Consider the following 7,761-nt stretch of genomic DNA (forward strand, 5'->3'; position numbering starts at 1 on the left):
TTTTTTATCCATTCGTCTATTGAAGGGCATCTAGGTTGGTTCCACAGTCTTGCTATTGTGAACTGTGCTGCTATGAACATCGATGTAGCAGTGTCCCTGTAGCATGCCCTTTTTAGGTCTTTAGGGAATAGACCAAGAAGGGGAATAGCTGGGTCAAATGGTGGCTCCATTCCCAACTTTCCAAGAAATCTCCATACTGCTTTCCAAATTGGCTGCACCGATCTGCAGTCCCACCAGCAATGTACAAGTGTACCCTTTTCCCCACATCCTCGCCAGCACTTGTTGTTGTTTGACTTCATAATGGCTGCCAATCTTACTGGAGTGAGATGGTATCTTAGGGTAGTTTTGATTTGCATTTCTCTGACAGCTAGAGATGTTGAACATTTTTTCATGTACTTGTTGATTGACTGTATGTCCTCCTCTGAGAAGTGTCTGTTCAGGTCCTTGGCCCATTTGTTGATTGGGTTGTTTGTTCTCTTATTGTCTAATTTTTTGAGTTCTTTGTATACTCTGGATATTAGGGCTCTATCTGAAGTGTGAGGAGTAAAGATTTGTTCCCAGGGTGTAGGCTCCCTATTTACCTCTCTTATTGTTTCTTTTGCTGAGAAAAAACTTTTTAGTTTGATTAAGTCCCATTTGTTGATTCTAGTTATTAACTTTTGTGCTATGGGTGTCCTATTGAGGAATTTGGAGCCCGACCCCACCGACTGTAGATCGTAGCCAACTTTTTCTTCTATCAGACGGCGCGTCTCTGATTTGATATCAAGCTCCTTGATCCATTTTGAATTCACTTTTGTGCATGGCGAGAGAAAGGGATTCAGTTTCATTTTGTTGCATATGGATTTCCAGTTTTCCCAGCACCATTTGTTGAAGATGCTATCCTTCCTCCATTGCATGTTTTTAGCCCCTTTATCAAATATAAGAAAGTTGTAGTTTTGTGGATTGGTTTCTGTGTCCTCTATTCTGTACCATTGGTCCACCCGCCTGTTTTGGTACCAGTACCATGCTGTTTTTGTTACTATTGCTCTGTAATATAGTTTGAAGTCTGGTATCGCTATACCGCCTGATTCACACTTCCTGCTTAGCATTGTTTTTGCTATTCTGGGTCTTTTATTTTTCCATATGAATTTCATGATTGCTTTCTCTATTTCTACAAGAAATGCCGTTGGGATTTTGATTGGCATTGCATTAAACCTATAGAGAACTTTTGGTAATATCGCCATTTTGATGATGTTAGTTCTGCCTATCCATGAACAGGGTATATTTTTCCATCTTCTAAGATCTTCTTCTATTTCTCTCTTTAGGGTTCTGTAGTTTTCATTGTATAAGTCTTTCACCTCTTTTGTTAGGTTGATTCCCAAGTATTTTATTTTTTTTGAAGATATTTTGAATGGAGTGTTTGTCCTCATTTCCATTTCAGAGGATTTGTCGCTGATATACAGGAATGCCTTTGATTTATGCGTGTTGATTTTATATCCTGCCACTTTGCTGAATTCATTTATTAGCTCTAATAGTTTCTTTGTAGAGCCTTTTGGGTCTGCTAGGTATAGAATCATATCATCTGCAAATAGTGATAATTTAAGTTCTTCTTTTCCTATTTTTATGCCTTTAATTTCTTTCGTCTGTCTAATTGCTCTGGCCAATGTTTCGAGAACTATGTTGAACAGAAGTGGAGAGAGAGGGCATCCCTGTCTTGTTCCAGATTTTAGAGGGAATGCCTTCAGTTTTTCTCCATTCAGAATGATGCTAGCCTGAGGCTTAGCATAGATTGCTTTTACAATATTGAGGTATGTTCCTGTTATCCCTAGTTTTTCTAGAGCTTTGAACATAAAGGGATGCTGTACTTTGTCGAATGCTTTTTCCGCATCTATCGAGATGATCATATGGTTCTTATTTTTAAGTCTATTGATGTGGTGAATAACATTTATTGATTTCCGTATATTGAACCAGCCTTGCATCCCAGGGATGAATCCTACTTGATCATGGTGTACAATTTTTTTGATATGTTTTTGTATCCGATTCGCCAGAATTTTATTGAGGATTTTTGCATCTAGGTTCATTAGAGATATTGGTCTGTAGTTTTCTTTCTTTGAAGTGTCTTTGTCTGGTTTAGGTATCAGGGTGATGTTGGCCTCATAGAATGAATTTGGAAGTTCTCCCTCCTTTTCTATTTCCTGAAGTAGCTTGAAAAGTATTGGTATTAGTTCTTCTTTAAAGGTTTTGTAAAATTCTGCTGTATACCCATCTGGACCTGGGCTTTTCTTAGTTGGTAGTCTTTTTATGGTTTCTTCTATTTCCTCAATTGATATTGGTCTGTTTAGGTTTTCTATATCCTCCTGACTCAATCTGGGCAGATCATATGACTTAAGAAATTTATCTATGCCTTCACTATCTTCTAATTTGTTGGAGTATAAGGATTCAAAATAGTTTTTGATTATCTTCTGTATTTCTGAAGTGTCTGTTGTGATATTGCCTTTTTCATCCCGTATGCTAGTAATTTGAGTTCTCTCTCTTCTTCTCTTCGCTAGCATGGCTAAGGGTCTGTCGATTTTGTTTATTTTTTCAAAGAACCAACTTTTAGTTTTGTCAATTTTTTCAATTGTTTCTTTTGTTTCAATTTCATTAATTTCAGCTCTGATTTTAATTATTTCTTGCCTTCTACTTCTTTTGCTGTTGTTTTGCTCTTCTTTTTCAAGGATTTTGAGATGAAGTATGAGATCATTTATTTGTTGGTTTTTTCTTTTTTTAAGGAATGAACTCCAAGCAATGAATTTTCCTCTTAGAACTGCTTTCAATGTGTCCCATAGATTCCGATATGTTGTGTCTGTGTTTTCATTAATCTCTAAGAATTTTTTAATTTCCTCCTTGATGTCTTCTATAACCCATTGATCATTCAGTAACCTATTGTTCATTCTCCAAGTGATGTATGCTTTTTCCTTCCTTCTTTTATCGTTGATTTTCAGTTTCATTCCATTATGATCAGATAAGATGCATGGTATTATCTCTACTCCTTTATATTGTCTAAGAGTTGCCCTGTGACATAATATATGATCTATTTTTGAGAAGGATCCATGTACTGCTGAGAAAAAAGTGTTACTGCTTGATGTTGGGTGGTATACTCTATATATGTCAATTAGGTCTAGGTTATTAATAGTGTTATTGAGTTCTATAGTTTCCTTATTCAACTTTTGTTTGGAAGATCTGTCCAGTGGCGAGAGAGGTGTGTTGAAGTCTCCCATGATTATGGTATGGTGGTCTATTAGACTCTTGAACTTGAGAAGAGTTTGTTTGACGAACATAGCTGCACCATTGTTTGGGGCATAAATATTTATGATTGTTATGTCTTGTTGTTGTATGGTTCCCTTAAGCAGTATGTAGTGTCCCTCTTTATCTCTTTTGATTAACTTTGGCTTGAAATCTATTTTATTTGATATGATTATGGACACTCCTGCTTGTTTCCGAAGTCCATATGAGTGATATGATTTTTCCCAACCTTTCACCTTCAGCCTGTGTATGTCTTTTCCTATCAAATGCGTCTCCTGTAGGCAGCATATTGTTGGGTCTTGTTTTGTGATCCATTCTACTAGCCTGTGTCTCTTAATTGGTGAGTTTAAGCCACTGACATTTAGGGTTATTATTGAGATATGTGTTGTTCTTCCAGCCATATTTGTTTATTTCTGTTACTAAACATGGTTTGTTTTCCTCTTTGATTATTCCCCCCCCTTTATTGTCCTACCTCCCACTGTTGGTTTTCATTGTTATTTTCCATTTCCTCTTCCTGTAATGCTTTGGCGAGGATGTTTTGAAGAGATGGTTTTCTAGCTGCGAATTCTTTAAACTTTTGTTTATCGTGGAAGGTTTTAATTTCATCTTCCATCCTGAAGCTTAATTTCGCTGGATACACAATTCTTGGTTGGAACCCATTTTCTTTCAGTGTTTGAAATATGTTATTCCAGGATCTTCTAGCTTTCAGAGTCTGTGTTGAGAGATCAGCTGTTATCCTGATTGGCTTACCCCTAAATGTAATCTGCTTCCTTTCTCTTGTAGCTTTTAAAATTCTCTCCTTATTCTGTATGTTGGGCATCTTCATTATAATGTGTCTAGGTGTGGATCTCTTATGATTTTGCACATTCGGAGTCCTGTAGGCTTCTAGGATTTGGGATTCTGTCTCATTCTTCAAGTCTGGGAAGTTTTCTTGTATTATTTCATTGAATAGATTGCTCATTCCTTTGGTTTGGAGCTCTGTACCTTCCTGTATCCCAATGACTCTTAAGTTTGGTCTCTTAATGTTATCCCATATTTCTTGGATGTTCTGCTCATGGTTCCTTAACAGTCTTGCTGAGCTGTCTATGTTCTTTTCCAGTTGAAATACTTTGTCTTCGTTGTCTGATGTTCTATCTTCTAAGTGTTCTACTCTGCTGGTAGTATTCTCCATTGAGTTTTTAAGTTGGTTTATTGCTTCCTGCATTTCTAGGATTTCTGTTTGTTTGTTTTTTATAACCTCTATCTCCCTGTATAGTTGCTCCTTTGCTTCCTGGATTTGTTTGCGTAATTCGTTGTCGAAGTGGTCTTTCATTGTCTGATTTTGCTGTTTAATGTCTTCCTTGATACTCCAGATCATCTGAAGCATGTATATCCTGAATTCTTTATCTGACATTCCATCTGCTGCAGCTGTTACCTCTTCTAAAGTTGCGTTGACCTGCATTGCTTGTGGTCCTTTCTTTCCTTGTCTTTTCATACTGCTTGCGTATCTTTCCTGCAGGTGCGGGCGGCGGCTCTGCTCTCTCCTTATTCCAATTGGGGTTTCATGGCTACCACGCCGGCAGGTCACTGGGCCTGTTCTGGGAGCTGGCGGCGGCTCTGTTCTGCCCCTGCTCCGATTGGGGTGACGAGTGTACCACGCCGGCAGGCCACCGGGCCTGATCCGCCGGTCGGTTGCAGGTTTGCCTACCCTGCAGGTGCGGGAGGCGGCTCTACTCTGCCCCTACTCCAAATGGGGTGACGTGTCTGTCGTACCGGCAGGCCATTGGGCCTGTCCCGCTGGTCGGTCGCAGATCTGCCCACCTTTCGGGCACGGGTGGAGGCTCTGCTCTGCCCCTACTCCAATTGGGGTGTCGTGACTACCCCGCCTGCAGGACGCTGGGCCTGTTCCTGGCACGGGCGGCGACTCTGCTCTGCCACTACTCCAATTAGGGTGGTGTTTGTACCACGCCGGCAGGCTCCTGGGCCTGATCCGCCGGTCTGTTGTAGGTCTGCCTACCTTGGAGGCGCGGGCGGCGGATCTGCCCTGCCCCTCCTACCACGCCTGCGGACCCCTGGGCCTGATCTGCAGGTTGATCACTGGTCTGCTCGCCCTGCGGACACGGTTGGCGGTTCCGCTCCGCCCCCACTCCAATTGGGGTCACGTGACCACCACACCGGCAGGGCCTGATCCGGGCGTGGCAGAAGGATCTGCTCTGCCCCTACTCCAGTTGGGGTGATGTGTGTACCACACTGGCAAGCCACTGGGCCTGACCCGCCAGGCTGTCACAGGTCTGTTTACCTTGCCCGCGCGAACGGCGGCTCTGCCCTGCCCCACCTACCACGCCCATGTACCACTGGGTCGCGGGTCTGCCCACCTTGCGGGTGCGGGTGGCGGCTCCGCTCCGCCCCCTCTCCAATTGGGGTCACGCGGTCACCACGCTGGCGAGTCGCTGGGCCTGCTCTGGGCGCTGGCGGCGGCCTGGCTCCTCCCCTCTGGCTCGAGGACAAATTGAGGAGACTCGGGTGACTGTGCCTCACCCCCCCTACCAGGAGACCAACTGCTTATGTCACCGCTGGTATTGATGAAGTTCTCTCCTCCACCGCTTTCTGCTGACATCAGATCTCTGCCATGTTGGTATCCTATGCGAATGGCAGCATTTCGTTCCCCTTGCCAGGCAACCAAAGCAACGGGTGAGTCCTGACCGGCCCTCAGCAGGACCCGGACCGAGAAGCAATTTCCGCGGGCTCCTAGCCCCGGGCCAGGGAAGTTCCGGGAGCCGGAACTCGGCCGCTCCGTGCTCTGTGTAAGCTCCTATAAGTGTAAGCTCCAAGAAGCAGTCCCGCGGGCTCAGTTCCGGGAGCCGGAATTCGGCTGCTTAGTGCTTGGTGTATGCTCTGATAGGCACAGGGTCCAAGAAGCAGCCTCCGCAGGCTCCGCAGCCCTGGGCCAGGGCGGTTCCGGGTCGGTTCCGGGAGCCGGAACTCGGCCGCTCCGTGCCCTGTGTAAGCTCCTATAAGTGTAAGCTCCAAGAAGCAGTCCCGCGGGCTCAGTTCCGGGAGCCGGAATTCGGCTGCTTAGTGCTTGGTGTATGCTCTGATAGGCGCAGGGTCCAAGAAGCAGCCTCCGCAGGCTCCGCAGCCCTGGGCCAGGGCGGTTCCGGGACGGTTCCGGGAGCCGGAACTCAGCCGCCCCGCGCTTGGTGTTCGCTCCGATAGGATCAGGTTCTAAGAAGCACCCAGGCGCTGTACCCTAGCAATCTGTCTGCAAGCCGCAGGCGAATTGCAGCCTGAAATTACCTGATCTATGGCTGAATGAGCTGCGGTCAGTCGAAAACAGGGGTGGTGACGTCAGTTTAGCAACATGGTGGCTGCTGGCCTCCTCTGTGGTCTGACCGGTGTGGAGAACCGAGATGGACCGCTTCCTTCCCCCGTCTCGAACCCATAATTCAGCCCTGAGTACGGTGCTTGCGCGGCTGGCAGAAACTGCAGCGCTGTAACCCTGCGTCTCTATCCCAGTGCACTCTGCAGACTTTAGCCGCGGGGCGATTTGCTGAATAAGCAGTGTTACCCACCGTGCAACAAACCTCTCGCGTTTGAGTCCCCGAAGCCGATCCTCATGCGATGGAAATCCTTCCTCCAGGTTCCGGAGCACCCCACTATTGCTGGAAATTCCTAACAAAATATCCTTTAGCCGTCCTGACTTGTCATACTCCCACACAGTGAAGCAGCACACGGGGACAATGCACTCCCCTCGCCGCCATCTTCCTTGTCCTCTTCTTTTCAATTCTGAGTTAGGTTTAAGTTTGTTTAAGTAGGAACCCAGGGTTTTAGAGCCATATCAGTCTAAAGGCCTCCCATTTCATTATTGTAACAATTATGAATATGTTTTCCAGTGTTCCTCTTACAATATACCTTCTGGTAAAGCTGACAATAGTATCTTACTTACTTGCAATAATAAAATAATATTCAGCACTGCCCAAGTTTGGCAAGAAGAGTTTTACCACATGAAAAAATGACTCATAGTTGGGGCCTGACTCTATCCCCTTAATTTGACTTTCCTCTGTGGTTCTCTCATTTCAATGTTGGTATGAAATCTCATTAAATCATATGATAAACACTTAAACATTCCAATTCAATGTGTCATTGGAGACTACAATCCAGGTCTTCTGAATCCTGGATTTTCTGACCTACATTTTTATTGCATCTAATACCATTTTACTACTCTACCCATTATTAAGATGTATGTTGTTGTAAAATGAACCACCCCCAAAATTTAAGGGTTTCAGGAGCGGTGATTTGAATCACTGTCTCTCTGTCTAGCAACAGGAATGCTCCTGCATTGGGAACTCCTTGTGCAAAGACATGAGTTGAGACTGCCCAGTTGCTATGGTGACGCCCTGTTTAAAGGCGGTTCTGTGCATGGCATGGCACTATCAGTCTTGACTCTGAATTCAGACACCAGCTGCCAGGGGTAAAGAATTATGAATGCAAGTTGATAATTATAATTGGACTGCACAG

This window comes from Marmota flaviventris, chromosome 5 (assembly GCF_047511675.1).
Source record: "Marmota flaviventris isolate mMarFla1 chromosome 5, mMarFla1.hap1, whole genome shotgun sequence".
NCBI classification, from domain to species: Eukaryota; Metazoa; Chordata; class Mammalia; order Rodentia; family Sciuridae; genus Marmota; species Marmota flaviventris.